General features: G+C 44.8%; 1 protein-coding gene across 1 annotated transcript in view; it reads left to right on the top strand.

The window, feature by feature from the left end:
* The window catches only part of TIAM1 (TIAM Rac1 associated GEF 1), a 588,418-nt gene that overhangs the window by 213,001 nt on the left and 350,416 nt on the right, over nt 1-25,001 (top strand). The window contains exon 3 of the mRNA XM_082245498.1: nt 8,647-8,684. The gene's annotated coding sequence lies outside the window, so the exon portion shown is untranslated. The remainder of the gene's footprint in view (nt 1-8,646; nt 8,685-25,001) is intronic.

Raw genomic sequence — 25,001 nt, 5'->3', positions numbered from 1 at the left:
TGCACTCTGCAAGTAGTGCGCTTCTGAGCTCTGTAAGTAGCGCACTCCTGAACTCTGCACTCTGTAAGTAGCGCACTCCTGAACTCTGCACTCTGTAAGTAGCAAACTCCTGAACTTTGCACTCTGTAAGTAGCAAACTCCTGAACTTTGCACTCTGCTTTTTCTCTATCTTACCTTCATAATAACATTTGGTAGTCCTATCTCAAAAAATTCTAAGAAGTATCTTTTTTTTTTTTTTTTTTTTTTTTCTTCTCAATGTGAGAAATAGCATATATATCAAACAATCATTGCATTAACACATACCACATCCACTGCATATAGAATATGAGGAAAATATTCTTATAAACAAGTTTACCATTTGACAAAAAAAAAAATGTTCCCGGATTTAATTTAAAAAATCTGATAACCATAACTTTAATGGCATCCCAGTCTTAGTCTGTAGGGTTCAATATTGAGTTGGCCCACCCTTTGCAGCTATAACAGCTTCAACTCTTCTGGGAAAGCTGTCCACAAGGTTTAGGAGTGTGTCTGTGGGAATTTTTCTCTATCGCTCATTGACAGACGTAGTCCTCGGTGATTCAACACCCTCGGGTTATGCTGCCCTCTACAGGAGTAGGACTAGACAGGAAAGAAAACGTTCTGGCCACACCCTAGGGGCAGTCCCAGAGGGTATATTCTCTCACTTCCTGCTCTAGCAAATCAGTTTTTTTCTGTCTAGTTAGGAGTAAGGACCTAGATACCTTGCTGGGATCTTCGGTCCTGGCAGGATTTTTTTCTTAGAAAAGATTTTTTAGACAACTTTTTCTCACTTTTGTGAGATCTTCAAGCAAGAAAGCTGAACTGGGCGACGGGCTGGATGTTGAGATCCAGTGGTCACCCCAGTTCAGCCTACGAGCGCGTGCAGGCCATAGCTCCGCACTGGGTCGGCCGCGACATAGTCCCACTGGACGGGGACTGACCCTGCGAGTTAAACGTCTCGCTGAAACGCCAAAGACCATGAGTCACTGCGTCCGTATTGGTCGACAGCCCTCCTACCTCGGTGGAGAGGGGTACGGTCAGGAGTTGGTGCCCGCCTGGTTCCGGTATGGTGAGTAGTATGTTCCCCCTTTCCCCCTGACGGGTCTTGTGGTGAACGCGGGCCCCTCTCTGTAATGGTAAGGATGGGTTCCCCTCTATCCTATAACATGTCACAGATCCCCCTAATTGAGTGTGATTTTTGTGTACAAGAAGCCAGGAGGCTTGGTTTGGGAGCTGACAATCTAATTGTAAAAATGTGAAAATGATTGTAGTCAGTGGCAGTACTAGAACTTTACTGTGATAGTATAAGGTATCCTACCTGTCAGAAGCCACAGGGCGATGTCTATACATGTATACTGCATTCCAGATCATTCCTCCAGCTAAGCAGATGCCTCCAGACGGCCACGGACCGCATACGGCCCGCCAGGGTCCGGTACCGCTGACCACCATGAGGGTGAAGGGTTGTGAGGCCGAGATCCTTCTGCAGACATGCCGCTATTCTGTGCAGGCCGACGCCATTGTCCGGTAGATCGCACGAGGCCGCCATTTTGGTGTAGCCTCGTGTCTCCAGCATGGGGGCGGCCATGTTTGAGGTGACTCAAACACCTCATGGAGCCAGGGGGAGGCGCCGGCAGGCGTGTTAAGGGGCGGAGCCGCCTCCTTTACCCAGGAAATAGGGCCAAAGACTTCCTGTCTGTAACAAGACAAGCACTGAGCAAGCTGATGAAAACTTCTGTGCATCAGGGATGAGCCTTGGAGTCTCTCTCTCTCTGTGGGGTCCAAAAAGGCAGGTAACACTGAGGGGCGCTGTTGCGACTGGGGGACACAAAAAAAAAAAAAAAGTTTTTTACTTTGTCATTTTTTGTCGCTGGCAAGTGTCTTGTATAATCATTGACCCTGCCGCATAGGTATCCCCACCTGATCCCCTCAAGGTGGCCGCAGGACCCTCCAGTACCCCACTTGTTTTTAATGCATTATCGGCAGTTTTGGAGTCTTTGGTATCCCGGGTGGAGGTGGCCTGTCAGGGACGGGGGTCAAGAAGCGACCCCCGCCTACCCCTATTGTTTATCAGATACTTCAGGGGCTGTTGTCTCAGGTAATATCTCCTCAGCAGTGAGGAGCACGTTTCTGCCTCCGCCATAGCACAAGAGTGGTGGATGCACTAGTTGTGTCCGTCCGGGAAACCTTTAGTCTTGAGGTTACACCGGCAGAGGTAGCTGAGACTGAGATTCCTTTTTGGTACTTGTTAGCCTACCAAAAGGGCGAAGGATTTTCCTTTACCCAAATGGGGTCGTTTTGAAACGAACCCCTGTTATTTCCAAACGCATGGCTAGGTGCTATCTGTTTGAGGAATTCCTCTTTATAGGATAGACGGTACCACCTACTGTCTTGCCACAGACTGTTAGGATAAAAGGACCTCGTAACTAACGAGGACCTTCCTTTTCTGCTCATAAAGAGTTGTTCGTTCCTTTAGAGGGGTTTCAAAGGGCGCTGGTCGGCTAAACAAAAAAGTCCGGCTCAGCCAAGCCTGAAGATACAGCCTGATGCGCCCCTACCCATCTCTGGGGTGGGGGGGATGTCTTCACCGGTTTCTGGAGGACACAGGATCGAGTTTCGATCACTTCCACCGGTGCGATTCTTCCCTTCTAACATTGAACGGTTTCAGGGGTTCTATTCGAACCTATTCACAATGCCCAGGAAAGAGGGCAAGGTGCGTCCAAATCTGGACTTGGGAAGAAATAGAGTCCATCCGTACAGTGGTGGCCTCCTTGCATCAGGGGGATTTCCTGGCGTCCATAGACATTTAGGAGGCCTATCTTTATATCCCCATCATCGCAGGCTTTCCCAAAGATCATCCCTGGTTCCCACCAGGAGACTGAACTATCTGGGCCTAAAGTTGGATACATCCTGGGCAAGAGAGTTTCTCCTTGTGGAGAAACTCCAGAAGGTTCAGTCAACGATTCGAATGTTGCTGTCCGTCAATTGGCTGGGACTGATGGTGGCCTTCTTAGAGGCAGTACCGTATACCCAGTCTCATACCCGAATTCTCCTGAAGGAGATTCTTTTTTAATGGAATCAGAATTCCGATTCCCTGGACAATCGGATCCGGTTGAGCGAGCGGACCAGGAAGTCTCCGATGCTCAACCAGGGGAAGTCATTTCTTCCGATAGTATCCAGATTACCAATAAGGGTATCGGAACTGAGAGCGATCAGATTTTGTCTGATTTACTGGATCGAGCAGCCCGATTCGGATCCAATCGCATATGGCCTCTTCATCCAGAGGTTTTTCACTAGCTGTCCCTTCATTGGGACATCCCGGATGTGGATCTGTTGGCACCTTGGCTTAACAGGAAGGTGCGGAGGTTTGTAGCTCGCGCCGCGATCCTCTAGCGGACGCAGCAGAAACGCTGATCGCACCGTGGGGGCAGTATCAGCTACGGCATGCCTTCCATCCTCTCAAGTTGCTGCGGGAACTTCTTCGCAGGATAGAGGTGGAGGGAATTCCAGTTATTCTGGAAATTCCGGACTGACCTCGTCGAGCCTGGTATGCCGACTTGGTGAGGCTAGTCGCGGACGCTCCTTGAAGACTTCCTCTCAGGGAGGATTTGCGGTCTCAGGGTCCGATTTTCCATCTTGCTTTACAGTCGCTGGCTTAATGGCCTGGCCATTGAGACCCAGGTACTGAAGGACAAGGGAGTGTCAGCTTCAGTTATTCCTACCTCCAGTTAAAGCAAGGAAAGCGACTTCCAGCACATGGAAGTCTTATATTGCATGGTGTGAATCTATTGGATTTCCCCCACATACCTATTCGGTGACCCGAATTTTGGTCTGTCTGCAACAAGGGGTTGAGCAGAAACTATCCTTGAGCACGATCAAGGGTCAGGTTTTCGGCGTTAGCAATCTTCTTTCAAGAAACCTTTGGCTAATCATTCCTTGGTGCGGAATTTCATCCAGGGGGTGCGACATCTGGCTCCGCCAGTGCGCGCACCCTTACTGCCTGGGATCTTAATTTAGTGTGGTCGGTTCTTCAGAAACTTCTCTTTGAAGATATTAGGGAGATTCCCTTGCTTACATTATCCCAGAAGGTGGCCTTCTTGGTGGCCATTACTTCTGCACGCAGGGTGTCAGAACTGGCCGCATTATCTTGTCGTTCCCCATATCTGGTGGTTCATAGGGATAAGGTGGTTCTTCTTCCGAATCCATCCTTCCTTCCTAAAGTGGTTTTCAGAGTTTTTCATCTGAATAAAAGTATTGTGTTACCTTCCCCGTGTCCTTGGGAGTTTGCATTACACTCCTTGGATGGGGTTCAGAAGGATACACTTGACTACTACGAACTTGTTTTCGTAAGACGGACTCACTTTTTGTGATCACGGATAGCCCTTATAGGGGGTTGCCTGTGTCTGCCGCGACCATATCTACATGGATCAGTCAGACGGTGGTACAGGCTTATTCTATTAAGGGTCGGAATCCTCCGTTCCCTGTTAGGGCGCACTTCACTCGAGCGCTCAGTACTTCCTGGGCCTATCGCCATCAGGCGTCAGTGGTCCAGGTATGTAAGGCGGCCACCTGGTCGTCGGTACATACCTTTACAAAATTTTATAAGATTGATGTGATGGCATCGGCGGATGCCTCATTTGGCCGCAAGGTTTTGCAGGCCGCAATTTGAGGAGACCGGTGGTCTACCTCGGGGGTTTTTTTCTGTTGAAAAATTTCTGTTGAGTCTCATCATTGCGGATGAGCATTGTAAACTTCTAGTTGGCACCGGTTGGGCCTTCTAGATTGGATTTGATTTCCATTTTCCCACCCCTCATTTGTGGTACTGCTTTGGGACGTCCCGAGGGTGTTGAATCACCGAGGACTACGTCTGTCAATGAGCGATAGAGAAAAATGGATTTTTGTAAAATCTTACCTTAAAATCCTTTTCTCTTAGCTCATTGACAGACGTAGTACCCGCCCCTCTGTTTTTGAGTTGGGTTGGGTTAAATTCTCTAAACACTGCTTTGTGACATAACTGATTTGCTAGAGCAGGAAGTGAGAGGATATACCCTCGGGGACTGCCCCTAGGGTGTGGCCAGAACGTTTTCTTTCCTGTCTAGTCCTACTCCTGTAGAGGGCAGCATAACCCGAGGGTGTTGAATCACCGAGGACTACGTCTGTCAATGAGCTAAGAGAAAAGGATTTTACGGTAAGATTTTACAAAAATCCATTTTTAACCATTCTTCCAGAAGGCATTTGTGAGGTCAGGCACTGATGTTGGAGAGAAGGCCTGGCTCGCAGTTTTCGCTCAAATTCATCCCAAAGGTGTTCTTTTGGGTAGAGGTCAGGATCTGTGCAGGTCAGTCAACTTCCTCCACCCCAAACTCGCTCATCCATGTCTTTATGGACCTTGCTTGTTGGAACAGGAAGGGGCCATCCCTAAACTGTTCCCACAAAGTTGGGAGCTGAGCATGAAATTGTCCAAAATGTCTTGGTATGCGGAGTTTCCTTCACTGGAACTAAGGGGCCAAGCCCAACCCATGAAAAACAACCCAATGCCATAATTCCCCCCCCCCTTCACCAATTGATTTGTAAGGCAGTTGTCCCTATACTTTTGACAACATAATGTATGCCTGGAAGTTCAAATGCTGTTTTTTAGGAGGAATTCAGAACAGAAGGGGCGTTTTTCAGAGTACAGCTTAGGCAGAATTGTTGTTTGTAAATGTTCCCTAGAACATAGCAAATCCTTACTTTTAAGGTCCACTTAACACCCACTTTTTGTAAATTGACCATGTGGTGTTCTAAGGCATCTCGTTTACATTGAATGGACAATCAGTAAGCCTCTCCGCTCATTGTACCTGCTATATTTTGGGTAACAGTGTGACATAGCGCACATTGACAATTGTTATATGGCTTTGGTCTCGCTGCTTTTTTATTTTTTTTTAATTTTGTGTTGGGGTGTCATTTGAAATAAATGGCAATGCAAATGTACAATGCATTACCATGCAATAAAGTGGTTCTAAAAGCATACTAGTTTATTATTTTAAAGCAAAAAAAAAAAATATATGTAAAAAATATACTCTGTGCGATGGTATAGTACGGAGCGGTCCCAAGCATTCTGGGGTCCCCTGCCAGTGCCATCTACATCACTTCTGTGTGTGCCCCCATAGTAAGCCACATGCTGAGGGGACACACATGTGGGCGTGCTTCTTACCCGGGCTGTGTGCGTTCATAGACGCACACACCGCATGGCTCGGCCACACCCTCCGCTCCCTCCTCATAGTAACTGACTAGTAACTGACTCCCTTCTTATAGTAACAGTGTAAGCCAATGGCTCCTGCTGCACTCAGAGAATCCTGTGAGAGCAGGGAGAGAAAAGATGCACCCGGGGACAGCACTGGATTGATAGGGGACTTTGGTAAGTGTTTAGGCAGGGTGGGGGCAAGGAACAAGTAGTGAGATTTTTAACTTAATGCAGGGGATGCATTAAGGTAAATGTTTTGACGTTATAACTACTGTAAGATTTTAAAGCACACAGAAACTTGGCTCTCACATGACCTGGGAGGAGTCTTGTGACATCCCTTAGCACACCATTCACTCTTTGGTTTTATTTTTTTTTAAAGATATTTATACAGAATATAGTGGTGACCAGTCAAGGCAAAAGTAAATATAGACAGACATCAAAAATGTTGAACTTTGGAGTCACAGCCTTGTGCTCTTAATGGTAAATATGAATACATCCGAAGTATTACTGGAGCTCAAATGGGGTGTTGCTGGTAGATCACCACCTACTATGGACCCTTTACGTTGCTCATAATGCCACCATAATTATATGGTCGTATTGTAATAGCAGGTATCACCAGCAGAGAGTGCTCTATGTGAAATCTGTAGTCTGCACCAACCCCATGAAAACATTTCAGATGATTAACTTTAAGTGGTTGTGAACCCTTACCTATACCCAATGAAATGTCTGGCCTCAGGTGATAGACAGAGATTTGACAAACAGGTCAAAAAAAAAAAAGTACCTGCACTGTTCACCTGCCAAAGGATCTGTAAAAATTGGTCCAGTAAGGGTCCTTTCACACGGGCGATCCCATCAGATCCGCCTGTCAGTTTTTCAGGGGGACCTGATCGGATCCTCCATGCATCCCTATAGGGCAGCAGGTGTCAGCAGAGACATCTCCGCTGACATCTGCTGCTATCCGCTTCTGATCCTGTCTGGGAAATCCGGACGGATGGAAACCCTTTTTTCCATCGGTCCAGCGGATTGGATGGGATCGGATGAGAACGGACAGGCGGTACGTTCTGAACTGATTCCCCCATAGAGGACAGCGGGGATCTAACACCTCCGTCTCCACACACAGAGCAGAGACGGAGCTGTCATCCGCCTGCTCAGCGGGGATCGCCGGATCGATCCCCCACTGAGCAGAGAATGGACCTCGTTGGACGCTGAGCATGTGAAAGGACCATAAGTCTTGTGAATTACACACCTCTCTGGAACACTTCATATGAAAATGCGTGACACCTTTATTTCCTGATTCTGCTTTGGAACTTCCTGTGTCACCTCTCTGCCCCCAGCCTGCTCATTGAACAACTGAGTCTTATCAACGCCTCTGTCCAGAGAACGGGGAGGTGACCCAAGGAATGACACAGCTAAAGTAGCTGATAGATCTTTCTGTGTAGCTGATCATAATGTAAAATCTTAGAGGAAGTAAACCCTCCTCTGACACTTTTCCCTATAGGTAAGCCTATGATAAGTCTTACCCTATAGGTACTGTAAATATCTCCTAAACATGTACCGCTTAGGAGATATTTACCTTACATGCAGCCAGTGACATCACTGGCGCATGTGCTCTGAAGGAACGGCCGCTGATGCCATTCCTTCTGAGTCCCGTGCCGTGACCATCGGTTCCCGCGCGCGTGCACGGGAGTGACGTCAACGCGGCTCCGGCCAATCAGATGGCCGGATGCCGCGATCCCGGAAGACGGGCGACTGGACATGTCGCCCGTCATACAGGTAAGCGGGCGGCACGGCGGGAGATCGTTCTAAGGTAAGTATTTCATAATGCGCTAGTATGCATACTAGCTCATTATGTGTTTCTCTTTCAGGTTGCAAAAAGAAAAAAAAATGTTTTTTTTGGGTTTACAACCTCTTTAAGGCCCCTTTCACACTTGTGCGATTTGTCCTGCAACTTGGGACTGCAAAGTCACATGACAAGTCATACCTAATTATTTCCAGCGAGTACCCTTCATGTCTGTGCGACTTCAAGTCGCAGCAACTTCAAAGTAGTCCCTGCACTATTTTGGTCTGACTTTGATGCGACTTGAGGTCCCTAGACCTCAAGATTTCAAAGGCATTGCTTCAAGTCATGTCAAAGCAGCGTGACTGTCAGGTCGTACAAGTGTTAAAGGGGCCTTATTCAGGTAAAGCATATGTGTTTCAAAAGTAGTCTGGTGTTGCAGTTTATCTAGTTGTGTCCTTCCATCAGTCAGGCATGGAAACCTATTTTAGGTTCAATTTGGAATGAAGTCACTTATCCTACTAGGATAATTTGAATGTTGTATTTACTAATGGCAGGGAATTCTGGAGCGAAATGTTCTAATTCTTGCTGCTGAGGGTGAATGTTAATTGGCGGTTTTGTTGTTTTGCAGGTCCTACGCGTTGCTTTGTGCCTGGCATCAATGAAGCTGTAAGTTCAATACAAAATTTGATACATGTATATGTTACACTTGTTTTGCAACCACACTTATCAAAAGAAACCATCGTTTTGGTCACTTTTTATATGTTTAGGGTTTACAGGCTAAAATTTTCTACCTTTTTATTTTTTTTTTTTATTTTATTATTTTGAAAAAAAAAAATGCATGATTTATGCAGAACACGTTCTTGTTTTAGCCTAGATAGTGCTGGGCTGTCTGATATGAAAGCCCAGCACTAGCTCTGCACTTGACTACTACTGCAATCTAGAGATGGAGGGGGAAGTCTCATTCACTTATCAATGAAGCTGACTTATTCAGTGGTCTGTGTCTGCTAATCAAGTCTGTATTCTTGCCATACCAGTAAACCATATGAGAACCCTGGAGTACCAGACTTGTTCTTTTCACCTGATGAGTGGAAGGGCTAAAATGAAATGGTACAGGAGGCTGGGTTCAATATAACCTTTCCAAAATCCCTAAAACCGTTTTTAAATGGCGGGGTGGGGGGCAAGGTTTACCTTCCCTGTCCAGCTTGTTTCATGCAAGCTTTGTGTACTGGGTAACATTACACTAGTCCTACCAACAGATCTGAGGGTTCAGAAAAAATCTGTCCTACCATTGAAACATTTTCTTCCTAACTTGTTATACACATCCATTACTGGCCGGTCTCTAGTCCCCCAGTGCCCAACCTGCGGCCCAGGGGCCATACATGGCCCTTGGGCAATTTTTGTGCGCCTCTCAGGGGCCCTGCGGGCACAAATCTGTGTTTTTCCTATTGCCCTGTAATAGCAATGATATCTGTGGCACAGGGGCCACACGTGGCATTTGGGCACCCCTCAAGGGCCCTGCTGACAATAATCTGTGTTTCCCTATTACCTTGTTATAGCAATGATATCTAGCAGTCTCATGTAATAGGTCTTCAGTCTGACTGTCTCCTTAAGCATGTCCCCAGTCTCCCAACAGATCCTATAGCATTTTCAGTTTCTTGCAGGATGTTTGCAGTCTCTGACCATCTCCTGTATTCTCTTCACAGTCTCTGACCATTGCTTGTCATGATTACAATCGCTGACCATCCCCTGTATTATATCCAGTCTCTGACCATCCCCTGTATCATATCCACAGTCTCTGACCATCCCCTGTATCATATCCACAGTCTCTGACCATCCCCTGTATTATATCCACAGTCTCTGACCATCCCCTGTACTATGTCTGCAGTCTCTGACCATCCCCTGTATTATATCCACAGTCTCTGACCATCTCTTGTATTATAATCACAATCTCTGACCATCTCTTGTGTTATGTCTGCTGTCTCTGACCATCCACTGTATTATGTCTGCAGTCTCTGACCATCCCCTGTATTATATCCACAGTCTCTGACCATCCCCTGTATTATATCCACAGTCTCTGACCATCTCATGTATTATGATCACAATCTCTGACCATCTCTTGTGTTATGTCTGCTGTCTCTGACCATCCCCTGTATTATGTCTGCAGTCTCTGACCATCCCCTGTATTATCTTCGAAGCCTTTAACCATCTCTCTTTAACCATCGTGTTCACAATCTCTGACCAACCTGTGTGCCATGTCCACAGCTTTTGGCTATATCCTTTTATCGGTCTGTTGTCTCTCACACTGTGTGGCTCCTTGGTGACATCAAGGACCATGCTTGAGGCTCCCCATATAAAGAAAGTTGATCACTACTGCTCTAGTACCTATGCATCTTGTGAAAAAGTTATATCCCCCTATATCTCCATCCCCCATCTCCACTCCCCCCCCCCCCACTCTCTACAATTCAGTCTTTTTCTCCTGAATCCACCATTATATAGAATGTGATTTCTCCTGAATCCACCATTATATAGAATGTGATTTCTCCTGAATCCACCATTATATAGAATGTGATTTCTCCTGAGTCCACCATTATATAGAATGTGATTTCTCCTGAGTCCACCATTATATAGAATGTGATTTCTCCTGAATCCACCATTATATAGAATGTGATTTCTCCTGAATCCACCATTATATAGAATGTGAATGGCATCAACCATTTGTACAGCGCTTTACAAAATAAAAAAGGAGACAGTACGGTTACAATACAAATCAATATGAGAGAATTAGAAGGCCCTTGCTTGTCAGAACCTATAATCTGAAAGGTGGGGCAAGTGGTACAAGAGGTAATACCTGTGAGGGATAAGCTGATGGAGAAAGTAGTTCAGTTTTTGGGTGGAGGCAGGATAGGCTTCCCTGAACAAATGTGTTTTCAGGGATTGCCTAAAAGTGGACAGGGTAGGAGACCGCTGGGCATATTGGGGTTGGAAGTTTCTGAGGATGGGAGAGGCTCTGGAGATGTACTGGAGGTGAGTATGGGAGGAGATAACGAAGAGCCAGAGGGACCTCCGGCACCTGATGACCTTGACGTTCCTCATAGTAAAGACATCACGCCGCTGCAGCCTTCTCAGGTCGGAGAGGATCCTCCTCCAAAGGTGTTTTATGGTGACCGCAGCTACCGGGGCAGGAAGTGAGGAGACGGACATTCAGATATCTCCTAACTCTTCCCCATAGCTCTGTGTGCGTGCCCATTGGTAAATCTCGTCATGGTGATCACTGTCACTGGGATGGGAAGTGGAGGACATGTACCCAATGGGGATGAAAAGCAGAGTTCCTACTCTCCCCTGCTCTATCTAAAACAATAAAACATTTGGATGCAGTTCTACTTTACGAGAACAATTATTGTAGCAGAATCCGTTGATTTTTTTAGGATTATTGAAGAATCCGTTGCTACATTTAAAGAGCAAGTTATTTGTGTTTTTACATTTTCTCTCCCACAGCCTTCAATTTATACAATTTATAATCTAAAAGCTGAAGTAATAGGTCGCCAAGTTATGTATGTGCAAAGTGCTAATTAACAAACTTGGGCAATTTTTAGAGAAAAAATACTTCTCAGCACTTGCAGTTTTAATTTAGCCAGCAGTATGTTTGATTAAAAAGTGGAGTGTTAATAAACTTTCATAAAGTCCTCAAAGAAAGTAATTAGCATTGTGCTGTAATTGACACGCTAATTAAAATGAAGCAGCCGTATACAATGAGAATAATGGCTCTCACACATGACCTAACTAGAAGTTGGATTTTCTATTAGTATACAATTATATTAAAAGCAAGCTAACTTTTTTATGTTTGTGATCTGAATTCTAAAAAAAACACCTTAAGGGCTCTTTCACACGGGCGATCCGATCAGATCCGCCTGTCAGTTTTTTAGGCGGATCTGATCGGATCCTCCATGCAGCTCTATGGGGCAGCGGATATCAGCGGAGACATCTCCGCTGACAACCGCTGCCATCCGCATCCGATCCTGTCCGTGAAATCTGGACGGATGGAACCCCTATTTTTCCATCCGTTCAGTAATCGGATCGGATGAGAGCGGACAGGCGTTCCGCTCCCATCCGATCCCCCATAGAGGGCAGCGGGGGCTGAGACACCTCCCTCTCCGCTCTGCAAGCGGAGACGGAGCTGTCATCCGCCGGCTCAGCGGCGCTGAGCAACACTGATCCGCCTACGGAGGCGGACCATGTGAAAGAGGCCTAAGAGGGAGCAGTTAGGTAAAAATGCAGCTCAACCGCATGTTTTTACCACGCCCAAACCTTAAGTGTAAATAAGGCCTAATAAATATGTTGGTGTTTAGTTTTATGCTTGTGCAGTGTGTGTTGGCATAGATGCTTGTAGCCTCAACCAGGGTGACAACAGGAGCACAACTGTTACCTAGCAACAGGAAGTACCTGAGCAAGTACCTTCATGGCAGGATTACCAGGTATTATTTTAACCCTTTCGCTGTCAGAGCCATTGTCGTGGGTTTTTTCTTTTTCTTTTTTTCTTTCAACACACTTGAAAAATCATTTTAAGCCTTAAGAATGTAGTCTCAACCAGGGGCACATGTGACAGGGTGCCCATTTAGGAGCATAGCTGTCACCCTATAACAGGAAGTACCTGAACAAGGACCTTCATGGCACGATTACCAGGTATTAGTTTACCCTGTCACTGCCAAAGATAGTTTTTTTGAATTTTTTTTGCACACATTTAAAAAAAATAATTTTAGGCCTCAGGATTAGTTATCCCCACCAAACATGATATATTTTCTGAAAGCAAAAACACTAGAAAATAAAATGTTGTAGTTCCAAATTTTTATGTTACACAATATTAAAGCGACGGTTTAACCAGCACAAATTTTCTGTAAAAAAATTCACGAAAGTCAATTTTAGGGCACACAAATGCAATATATTACCCATTGTTTTGTGATATAAAAAAGAGGTTTTACCCCGTAGATATGATACATGCCAAGCCCTGAAATTGCACGCACGCTTCATAATGAACTTTAGTACTCAAATTTGCCATGGACAACGCTTTTAAAGCACTTACAAGTCACCAGTTTTAGCTTAAATATGAACAATGGCCTTAGAATTATTGTTCTCACTCTGGCATGCTCGGTGATACTGTATGTAATGTAATCAACGTTTTCATATATAGGCACGCCAAATGTGTGTGTATATTTGTGTCTATGTGAGGATGGGGTGGCCTTAATGTTTTGGGGGTGTTTTTTCACTTAACATTATTTTTATTATATCAAAGACCAAAAGTCCTCTATCTGGTAGCATTTTGCTACAACATATTCTATTAGACCCCTGATGTCTCCCCTGTACTCCACTGAAGCTAATGTAGCCCAGATTGCAATCCAATAGCTTCTTCCCCAACAACAGCAGCCAGGTTAAGTGACAGCCAAACCCAGGAAGTGATGTTATACATGTCACTTCCATGTTCATTCTAGCTAGGAGAGATTAGTGAATGGAGGTTCACTGGTCTCTCTCCCCTCTTTCTGGTAACCCCTCTAATGGGGTTCCTGGGACATTTTGTACAGCTGGTGCTTCTCAATCCTGGCTGTCATTTGCTGCTTCAGTCCCTGCTGACGATTGGGAACTGATTAAAGTGGTTCTTGGGCATGTGATCACTGTCAGTTATGACATATTAATTACGTGCTGGCTGAATGCCTCTTTGACAGAATAAGCATTCAATGGGAATGTGTTTAATATTATATTTGTCAGATACTATTACAGTATTAAAAACATTTAAAGAATATTTTTTTTTCATTTTTGTACATTTTTCAGTCAATAATAATAATAAAAAAATACAGCAGGGTTTTTATTAATACATTATACCAGGTGAAATATACATCCTTTAAAAAATATATGCAACCTATTTAGATATGCAAATAAGCCATAGAGGTATTGTCAAGTTAATAGACACATGCTGATGCTGCTAAATTTGGCCTAGGCATCTAAAAATCAAACCCTTCTGGTCACAAAAAGTTATAAAAGAACCTAACAGATCAGTTTGACTGAGGCGCATACGCCTAGGAAAACCAACTTTAACATATGAAACTCCCTTGCCCCCTCCCCAGTAACAAAACACCACATTTTCAACAATTGAGTTGGAAAGGGCAAGGCCAAAGCTTTATTTAATTTCCAACATAGAACATGCTAACACTTTAACCCAGTTCCGTTCAAAGTTGTACTGTGAGCAAATGTAACAATACAATTCCAAATGGCGCCTGTCCTTACCATACAGTATCTCACAAAAGTGAGTACATCCCTCATATTTTTGTAAATATTTTATTATATCTTTTCATGTGACAACACTGAAGAAATTACACTTTGCTACAATGTAGTAGTGAGTGTACAGCTTGTATAACAGTGTTAATTTGCTGTCCCCTCAAAATAACAAATCACACAACCATTCCTATCTAAACCGCTGGCAACAAAAGAGAGTACACCCCTAAGTGAAAATGTCAAAATTGGGCCCAATTACTCATTTTTTTCCCTCCCCGGTGTCATGTGACTCATTAGTGTTACAAGGTTTCAGGTGTGAATGAGGAGCAGGTGTGTTAAATTTGGTGTTATCACTCTCTCTCTCATACTGGTCACTGGAAGTTCAACATGGCACCTCATGGCAAAGAACTCTCTGAGGATCTGAAAAAAAGAATTGTTGCTCTACATAAAGATGGCCTAGGATACAAGAAGATTGCCAAGACCCTGAAACTGAGCTACAGCACAGTGGCCAAGACCTTACAGCAGTTTAACAGGACAGGTTCCACTCAGAACAGGCCTTGCCATGGTCGAACCAAATCAGTTGAGTGCACGTGCTCATCCTCCTATCCAGAGGTTGTCTTTGGGAAATAGACGTATGAGTGCTGCCAGCATTGAGTGCTTCCAGCATTGCTGCAGAGGTTGAAGGGGTGCTCAGACCATACACTGCACACTGCATCGAATTGGTCTGCATGGCTGTTATCAAGAAAGCCCGCAAACACTTTGCTGAATGCAGGGAGACGAAGGACATGGATTACTGGAACCATGTCCTGTGGTCTGATGAGACCAAGATAAACTTATTTGGTTCAGATGGTGTCAAGCGTGTGTGGTGGCAACCAGGTGAGGAGTACAAAGACAAGTGTATCTTGTCTACAGTCAAGCGGGGTGGTGGGGGTGTCGGGGGCTGCATGAGTGCTGCCGGCACTGGGGAGCTACAGTTCATTGCGGGAACCATGAATGCCAGCATGTACTGATACATACTGAAGCAGAGCATGATCGCCTCCCTTCGGAGACTGGGCCACAGGGCAGTATTCCAACAAAACGACCCCAAACACACCTCCAAGAAGATCACTGCCTTACTAAAGAAGTTTAGGATAAAGGTGATGGACTGGCCAAGCATGTCTCCAGACCTAAACCCTATTGAGCATCTGTGGGGCATCCTCAAATGAAAGGTGGAGGAGCACAAGGTCTCCAACATCCACCAACTCCGTGATGTCATCATGTAGGAGTGGAAGAGGACTCCAGTGGGAACCTGTGAAGCTCTGGTGAACTCCATGCTCAAGTGGGTCAAGGCAGTGCTGGAAAATAATGGTGGTCACACAAAATCTTGACCGGTTGGGCCCAATTTGGACATTTTGACTTGTACTCACTTTTGTTGCCAGTGGTATAGACATAAATGGCTGTGTGTGTTGTTTTGAGGGGACAGCAACGTTACACTGTTATACAAGCTGTACACTCACTACTTTACATTGTAGCAAAGTGTCATTTCTTCAGTGCTGTCACGTGAAAAGATATAATAAAATATTTACAAAAATGTGAGGGGTGTACTCACTTTCGTGGGATACTGTAAGTCAGGGGTAATGAATTAAAATTCAAGGAGGTCCGGTTGCTAAAATTTTCTTTGGGCCGAGGTCCGAATCTGAAGTCTGAGCTATGACTCAGAAAGATGGGCAAAACAAAAACGTGTCCATCAGCGTTGCTCTTAACATAAAATATGCCCATTTGAGTGCCCCCTAACATAAAATGTGTCCATCAGCGTGCCCCTTAACATAAAATAAGGAGCACGCTGATGGGCACATTTTATGTTAGGGGGCACTCTGATGGGCACATTTTATGTTAGGGGGCACGCTGATGGGCACATTTTATGTTAGGGGGCACGCTGATGGGCACATTTTATGTTAGGGGGCACTCTGATGGGCAAAACAAAACGTGTCCATCAGTGTTGCTCTTAACATAAAATGTGCCCATCAGAGTGCCCCCTAACATAAAATGTGCCCATCAGCGTGACCCTTAGCATAAAATTTGCCCATCAGCGTGCCCCCTAGCATAAAATTTGCCCATCGGCGTGACCCTTAGCATAAAATTTGCTCATCAGCGTGCCTCCTAGCATAAAATGTGCCCATCGGCGTGACCCTTAGCATAAAATTTGCCCATCAGCATGCCCCTTAACATAAAATATGCCCATCAGTGTGACCCTAACATAAAATAAGGGGAACGCTGATGGGCACATTTTATGTTAGGGGGCACTTTGATGGGCACATTTTATGTTAGGGGGCATTCTGATGGGCACATTTTATGTTAGGGGCACTTTGATGGGCACATTTTATGTTAGGCGGCATTCTGATGGGCATATTTTATGTTAAGGGGAACTCTAATGGGCATATTTTATGTTAAGGGGAACTCTAATGGGCATATTTTATGTTAAGGGGAACTCTAATGGGCATATTTTATGTTAAGGGGAACTCTAATGGGCATATTTTATGTTAAGGGGCACTCTAATGGGAACATTTTATGTTAAGGGGCACGCTGATGGGCAAAACAAAACGTGTCCATCAGCGTTGCTCTTAACATAAAATATGCCCATTAGAGTGCCCCTTAACATAAAATATGCCCATTAGAGTTCCCCTTAACATAAAATATGCCCATTAGAGTTCCCCTTAACATAAAATATGCCCATTAGAGTGCCCCTTAACATAAAATATGCCCATTAGAGTTCCCCTTAACATAAAATATGCCCATTAGAGTTCCCCTTAACATAAAATATGCCTATTAGAGTGCCCCTTAACATAAAATTTGCCCATCAGCGTGACCCTTAACATAAAATAAGGCGCACGCTGATGGGCACATTTTATGCTAGGGGGGACTCTAATAGGCATATTTTATGGGGCACTCTAATGGACACAAATGTGTGCCCCTTAACAAAATATGCCCATCAGTCTGCATTTTATAAAAATGTGCCCCACATACCTTTGGGAGCAGAAAATGCGGGAGCCAGGAGCAGCGAACATCAGAGGGGCAGGGCGTGCTCGCGGCTAGGCTGAGTGTGAGAGTCAGGAGCCGCAGTTAGGAGCAGGGGGGCGGGGCCCGCTCGTGACGTCACGCCCCAACTCGCGGCTGGCTGGGAGGGAGCCGAAGAAAGAAGCAGGGGGCGGGGCCCGCTCGTGACGTCTCGCCCCAACTCGCGGCTGGCTGGGAGGGAGCTGAAGAAAGAAGCAGGGGGCGGGGCCCGCTCGTGACGTCTCGCCCCAACTCGCGGCTGGCTGGGAGGGAGCCGAAGAAAGAAGCAGGGGGCGGGGCGCACACCCGTAATGTCACTGGTTGCTGGGACACCCGCGGTCCCAGCAAACTAATAACTACTTACAGTGGCGGCCTGACGGGTCCGGGCGGAAGCATCGTGCGGGCCGCTCCTGGACCGCGGGCCGCCATTTAGTGACGGCTGCTGTAAGTGCTGGACAGGCTAACTCTAACTTCCAGTCAAGGGCATAGCCAATTACCAAAGTTTTAATGCTGGTAAGGTAAAAAAATCGCAGCTAAAGCTGTGACAGACCATCAAATAAGGGTTGGGAGGGTGGGCAGCTCTTTCATCCACACGTTGAATCCAAAAGACCCAGCATTCCATGGGGGGGAATAACTTTAGTGAGTTCAGGCCTGATCCCCGTCCCGCTGATCCAATTGACTGCGACCACCTCACACACAGGGGCTGATCTTTCCTGGCCATGCCCCATAAGTCAAGGCTCTTTCCCAAGAGGATCAAGAGGCCCTCATTTCCATCAAAGACCCAGTGACAGTTTATGGTAAAAACAGTGGATTTAATCATCATCTTCTATTTGTATTATCCAAACCCACCATAGAAAGAGTTAAAGATCTCTAAGGGAAGTGTAATGATCAGAATTGTTAGTTTCGTATGAAATATTTCCAGTTTCCACACTTGCCTACCAACATAAATCTTTTATTCATGTGCCTCACGTTGAGGATCAGCCCACGCCTTTTTATGTCATTGTAAATAATATGATTTTCTTGGAGCTTTTCTATAGCATTACGGTTGTTTTCTGGTGTTTTTCCAGCCCTCATTTTATTCTACTCTTTTGCATTGTATAAAAGATCAGCTTGCTTCTTTGCAGCATGTTATTGTTGGATTTTGCATCTTACATAATCTTGGAACCAGTAAATTTCTGATATAGATGCTGAACAGAATCTTAACGTTGTTGTTGTTATGCATCCTAGCTGCCCGTTTAAGGCCCCATTCACACTAGTGCGACTTGTCCCGCGATTTTGGACCGCAAAATCGCATGACAAGTCGTTTTCCATTATTTTCAATGAGCCCCATTCATATCAGTGCGTTTTGAAGTCGCACCGACTTCAAAGTAGTTCCTGCACTACTTTGCTACGATTTTAATGCGTTTTGAGGCATATAGCCTTGCCATTGCTTTCAAAATCGCGGCAAAATCGCTTTAAAATTGCGTCGCATTAGTGTGAATGGGGCCTTAGAGCCCATTCACACTAGCACGACTTGTGAGGCGACTTGTGTGCCCTCAAGTCGCCCCAAGTCGCTTGACATAACAAAAGCAATGTTAATCAATGAGTGCCGTCTTAATTGGCACTACTGAAGTCGCTCCGACTTCAGAAAAGGGTCCTGTACTACTTTGAGGCGACTTGTGATCCGACTTGTCCCATATACTTCAATGGGAGTCGCCTCCTTGCCTTATTTGAAGCGACTTGTGATCCGACTTTCCATAAAAATGGTCCTGAACAAGAAAATGAGCATTTTTCTTATAATTTTTATTAGCACATGAATATGTCTTCTCTCCACCTGGCCATTTTTCTTGCAGGCATTTATCGGGCATTTTTGGAGGCAGGCATGACTTTTTTTGGATTTACTGTCTGGGGGGTCTAAAAAATGTCCCTGTGAAGATTCATGTCTGTAGCATGTCCATAACCAGAACAAAAAAGCATTTTTCTTATAATTATTAATAGAGCAGTGTGGCGGCTTCTCTACACCTTGCATTTTTTATTGCTGGCATTTATCGGGCATTTTTTGGGGGTCTCTGGAGGCAGGCATGTCTTTTTTGGATTTAGTGTCTGGGGGGTCTAAAAAGTGTACCTGTGAAGTTTCATCTCTGTAGCATGTCCAGAACCAGAACAAAAAAAGCATTTTTCTTCTAATTATTAATACAACAGTGTGGGTTCAGTGTGGGTTCTGGACCAGCAGTGCTCGTGCGCTGCTAAGGCAAAAAGAATTGTGATATGCAGGATTCCAGGGGGGGCACTCGCCCTCCCTTGCGGACGCCCATGTATACTGTGTGATCTATCTTGAGAGGCCACTATATCGCTTTTTTTGTGTACAATTTTTATTTTGAATCTTTGCAGAAAGAAAGCATTGACATTTCCAACCTATGGGTGCAAAACCAAAAAAAGGTACTTAATCCGACAAACTGAAATAGCATCATTACCAAATGTATAAAACATTATAGGAGGCACGCCTGAAAATAAGCCATCTGCAAGGATTATATTTCTAGAACCAAAAGAGAAGGGAGGAAGGCGGAAGAGACCCCAAGATAGGGGAAAGAGCGGGAAAGGAAAGAAAAGAAAAGACATCAACAAAAGGAATAAGGAAAGCCAAGCACCCCTATCCTAAGAATGGAAACATTAACCAATGTGTATCATAGCGATTCCTTGGTCAACTAATCCTGCTCCAAACAGCGGCTGAAAAATTGGGTGCAAAAAATCATAGTATTAGTAGTTTTTACATGTCAGTGGAAGTGAAATCTATCCAAAAAGCCAAAATAATGTAAAACTTGGTTGCAAGCACATTGGTGTCTCCAATCCTCAGTCTCCATTATATCTTGCACCTTCAGTTTCCATTCCTTTACAGTAGGGAACGCTGAAGACTTCCAGTGTATTGGAATAAGGCCCCTTTCACACATACGGTCCGTTCAGTTCATCAGTTCAGTCACATCAAATGTATCAGTTTTTCATCCGTTTTTCATCCGTTTTTCATCCGTTTTTCATCCGTTTTTCATCCGTTTTTCATCCGTTTTTCATCCGTTTTTCATCCGTTTTTCATCCGTTTTTCATCCGTTTTTCATCCGTTTTTCATCCGTTTTTCATCCGTTTTTCGTCAGTTGTCATCCGTTTTTCGTCAGTTGTCATCCGTTTTTCGTCAGTTTGTTATCCGTTTTTCATCCGTTGTCGTCCGTTTTTCATCCGTTTTTCATCCGTTGTCGTCCGTTTTTCATCCGTTATCAGTTGACATCCGTTTTTCATCCGTTGTCATCCGTTTTGCGTCCGATCCGTTTTTTTTGACGGATGAAAAATAGGGCATTCATCCATTCAAAAAAACAGACATTGACGGAAGCGGATGAAAACGGATGTTAACTGATGATCATCAGTTGTCATCCGTTTTTACATAGAGATACATTGATGTCCGTTTTTCATCAGTCAACGGATGGATGAAAAACGGACAGCATGTGTGAAAGGGGCCTAAGGCATTTGCCCGTGTTAAGGAGGTGAGGCAACAATGAGAGCTTGTAAGACCCTATGGACATATGTATTTCATGAAATAATATCAGAAGTTGTGCATCCACTATCTGGTGTTGGGTGACCCTGCCAATTAACTATATCACCTTTTAAGGTTGCTCCAAGCTGTGAAGTCCTTTTAAACAAAGGCACACGATTGGGTGAGTTGACAGAAAGGAATAGAGGGGAGGAGTATAGGGCTTGGAAAAGCAGGTAGTGATGTGATGGAAGGGGAGGAGCACAATGAGGTGACTAGTGGACAACAAGCATGGAGGAAGAATGTCCCACCCTCCCGCTCCCTTTTGTTGTAAGTTGGAACTTGTTGGGTTTCAAGTTGGTTAGTGTTTGGGACTAAGGCTTTAGCCAAAGCTGTAATGAATCCTTGACACGGCCATAAAAGAATGTAACTTATTTTAAGGTTATTTTTGGGTGACCAGTTATTTTTATGTAACCTGCATGAGTTCCATTGGAGTTGAAGAAGGGAGGTTTATTCAATTTGTCCATGTGGTGTGTACTCACTGAGGTGGTATACAATGGCTGATGGCTGCTGCAGGTAACCTAGGGATAATAATTTTGTTTTTTTGGTACCCGAGTCAAATGCTATTGCAGCTTGGTGAATCTTGGCCTTTCTTTAGCTGAAACCCTTTACTACTTCCTGTTATATGAAATGATCCTAGTGGGTACTGTATATTCCATGCTTTTATGGAGATCACCTGTTATCTCGTTTATTGTATCTAAAGCTGGTCATACACTGAATTAATTTTGGGTGGTCACTGATAAACTGGGCGTAATGTGCTTACTGGGTGGCCCTGTTGGCTCCCTCCCATCAGACATCCTTATGATCCCCATACACTAGATGAAAAATCGTCATTTGGACCATTTGTTAGTTTTTTCGTCTAGTCAATAGGCACAAATAGAAACTAGTTTTTCACTTTTCAGAGCCAAAAAATCGAAGGAACTGGATGGAAACCTTCTACTGAATGAACAATTTTTAAATTGAAAGGTTAATGTGTTTCTTGCCTGTGTAAAAACTGAACTGTTCACACTGCCCAAATGTGACAAAATGGATGAAAAACATTTATGTCCATTAAACATTTTATCGTTTGAAATTTGGTCACTACATGATGGCACTATCATTTGCTCTGACGATCAAGTGTTCATTATTCGAAAACGAGTTTGAACGATTTTTCGTATAGTGTATGACTAGCATTAGTTTCAGGACCTGGATCACCTGCTGGTCACACTGTGGTTCCCTGTGCGTAGGGTTGTAATTTCAGTGTCCACCAGTGAGTGTCTCCCAGCAGATCCCAGTAATCAGTCTCCACCTGGTGCTGGCTGCTTGGAGGGTATTTAGTTCCTCCTCCGCTAGTGCCTTTCATGTCAGTGTTTTGCTTTGTCTGCTTTTGCCCTGTACCTGTATCCAGTTTTGCTCTGCTAGCCAGATTCTCATTGATATTTAATCCTGAACCTGATGCCTGCTCCTGATCTTGCTCTTGGCTTGCATACTGTACCCTGCTGTCTTGTATAGGGTGACCAGATGTCCCTGGTTTCCGTGGAAGTCCCCAGATTGAGGACACTGTCCCTGGATTTGTCCCCACTTTGAAGGGCCAATCCTGACCTGGGCAGGCAGTTTCCTGGTGGGCGGGGGCCGCATTGGCTGTCAATCTCAGTGTGAGAGGAGTCAGTGCCAGCTCTGTGCACTGTGACTGTGGGCTGCTTGTGTAATGTAGAGCTGTAGCCACCACTTCTCCTCTGCATTTGTCAGCACGATCCCGCCCTGGGGACAGTGACATGACCGCCCTCTCCTCCTAGCAACCCGCCACTCTCCTGCTACGTCTGCTTCCTCCTCCCATCTTTTTCCGTGCAGCAGCAGTACATAGGGAAGAGAACCGAGCAGTGTTCCTCCCTCCTTCACCCTCCAGAATGACATACTACAAGAAAATATGGGCAAAGTAGTCCAGAGGGGTGGGATTGCCGTTGATGAATTGAGTTACAGACTGAGTGTAATGGCCATATGGAGGTAAGGAGGAGGTGCGTTTTCTGATTTAAAATTTTGCAAAAGGGTAATTTTTCTCCACTGAGAAAGGTGGCACTGATGAGGTGGCACTGATAGACAGCACTAATGGGCAGTAATAGGCTGCGCTGATGGGCACTGATGAGGGGGCACTGATATGGCGGCACTGATGAGGCTGCACTGATATGGTGGCACTGATGAGGCTGCACTGATGGGCATTGATGAGGCGGCACTGATGAGGTGGCACTTATCGTGTGTACCAGGCTTAGGTCTGCCACCCTGAAATCAAAGCAAGAGGTATTCTATATGAACCCCAACCCCCATGTTATCCTGCTGAAAGTGAAAAAAATACCTTGCATTTCTGGATTTGGAGGTTCACGTCCTTCCTCTTTTGTGACAACGATGTGCTTGATGATTTGTCCAGCTCTGTCCAATGGGGAAAAGACCATCCTCAAGCCCTATGTCATTTCCGACTAGATCATTGCAATTAAATACAGTATGACTTCTCTAACCCTTCAACATTCCATCCAAAACAATCATTTTTGGCTTCATATATACTTTCATTTTTCCTATTTAATTAAAATTCTTACAAAACTTTAGATGTGCATAAAAATAATGGAGGCAATGCTAAATTCCTGATTAAATCAGCAGCAATTTATTTGATAAGGTTTCCAGTTCCTGTTTTGAACTCTGTGACACTTTTGTTGCTTTTCTACCAGTCATTGAAGAGAAAGGTTTAACTGCTCAAATAATTTTCAAAAAGGGAAAAGTTTTTCTTTATACAGTTCGGTAATTTTTCAGCTATTCTATTTCAAAATTTACAGTAACTGCTTATTTTAGCTTTTTTTTTTTTTTTTTTTGAAGATGAATCAGAATTTAAGTTATGTAACTTCATAAGACATTCCAGTTAAATTGTAGCAAGCCTTGTTGCTTATGTAAAAGCTACAGATGACTTTATATGCATGAGCCTCCATTCACATTAGGTCACTCCGACTTCGGGGGCGACCTGTGATGTCGCGTGCAGCGCGACTTGCACGGACTTCATAGAATGAATGTCTATGCAAGTCGCCTCCAGGTCCCCCCAAAGTAGTACAGGACCCTTTTTCTAGGCTTGTGTCGCTCCTATTAGAACGGCTCCTGTACTACACAATGGGAGTGTGAGGACTGCGACTTGTCAGGCTGAAAAGTTGCCTGACAAGTTGGATCAATGTGAATGCGGTAAAAGAACAGAACCAAATTCTAAACCTTAACTTTTCTTTAGTATTTAACAATCGTTGAAATATAACCTATTAATTGACTGTGTCTCTGGGGTTGGGGAGGGGGGCTGCAAATATGTAGATTAGGTGATCTCCTAAAGCAGATAACAAGAATAATTTTGATGTTTATGGATGTCCTATTTTAATGTAGAACTATAGTCATTGTAAGGGTCAGTGTCGTGGACAGGTAGGTCAGTGTAGTGGCCAGTACAGGAATCAGGTATGTTAGCGTAGTGGACTGGTAGGTCAGTATAGTGGCCAGTACAGGAATCAGGTATGTTAGCGTAGTGGACTGGTAGGTCAGTATAGTGGCCAGTACAGGAATCAGGTATGTTAGCGTAGTGGACTGGTAGGTCAGTATAGTGGCCAGTACAGGAATCAGGTATGTTAGCGTAGTGGACTGGTAGGTCAGTGTAGTGGCCAGTACAGGAATCAGGTATGTTAGCGTAGTGGACTGGTAGGTCAGTATAGTGGCCAGTACAGGAATCAGGTATGTTAGCGTAGTGGACTGGTAGGTCAGTGTAGTGGCCAGTACAGGAATCAGGTATGTTAGCGTAGTGGACTGGTAGGTCAGTATAGTGGCCAGTACAGGAATCAGGTATGTTAGCGTAGTGGACTGGTAGGTCGGTGTAGTAGCCAGTACAGGAATCAGGTATGTTAGCGTAGTGGACTGGTAGGTCAGTATAGGAATCAGGCTGGTCAGTACTATTGTAGGAAGGGACTCGGGGAGTGCTAAAAGTCCGCAGGTTAGGGGGCGCAAATTACTTGCCTTGCCCCGGGCGCTGACAACCCATGCTACGCCACTGCCAATATGCCAGTGGCTTCAAGAGCAATCCACACCACTGTTCCTGGAATCGGAACCAGTGTGCGTTCCAAATCGCAAAAAGTGATGTCATAGCC

The sequence above is a fragment of the Pelophylax lessonae genome (genome assembly GCF_965119305.1).
Source record: "Pelophylax lessonae genome assembly, chromosome: 2".
Classification (NCBI taxonomy): Eukaryota; Metazoa; Chordata; class Amphibia; order Anura; family Ranidae; genus Pelophylax; species Pelophylax lessonae.
This window is presented reverse-complemented; position numbering and strand designations above follow the sequence as displayed.